Here is an 802-nt window from a genome sequence, read left to right as displayed (position 1 = left end):
ATGACAATAAAGACATTCTATTCTATTCTATTCTATTCTATTCTATTCTATTCTGTTCTATGCTTCCAGGACACATGCAATGATCATGTCATGCAAATGAATTAGTGCACTGGCATTTCTTTGGGTTGAATTCAGGCGCTGCATGTAAGCCAGCGCAGTGCAGCCTTGCTGAGTCACAGCTCTCCACACACAGGGCATTATTGTCTACAGCTCTCAGAGCTTGATTTAATTGTTCTCCCCCCTTACACTACAGCAAAACATGGCTGTTAATATTTCATATTTCACTGTGACTGGTCAAATTGCACTGCCTAATCAGCTCTATTCAAAGATTCCTTTGATTAGGACTGCAGCCTCTCGTCACAACTAAGCTTTTGATTGAATCTGCGTTTGGTGGGTGGTCAGCGATGCATTTGGGCTGTGACCACGTCCCTTTTATCCTTTGGTAATTACACTCTTCTATTCCGACCAATTGAATTAAATGTCAGAATGAGCTGGCTCAACAAGCACTTTGGCACGCTTTGAAATATAATGTGAGCACCGCGGATCAGTGTTTAATTCTCCCGCCAATTAATTTAGTGTGTGGTGGCCTTTCTTTGCTCACTGACGCCAGAGATCATCACTGTGTGTGAAAGGTTTTCTTGTGGATCCTGATCTGGGAGCGGTGTCTGAACCATGTGTCTATTTACAAGGTTCAGCCTGTAAGTATCACAAAGTGATATTTGACTTTTAAAGCAAGCAGTCACCACAAAAATTCAGATTTATAAAAACAATGTCTTCCTCTACTGTTGACAGAAATCCTCGG

Source organism: Etheostoma spectabile, chromosome 18 (genome assembly GCF_008692095.1).
Source record: "Etheostoma spectabile isolate EspeVRDwgs_2016 chromosome 18, UIUC_Espe_1.0, whole genome shotgun sequence".
Lineage (NCBI taxonomy): Eukaryota > Metazoa > Chordata > Actinopteri > Perciformes > Percidae > Etheostoma > Etheostoma spectabile.
Note: the sequence above shows the minus strand (reverse complement) of the source record.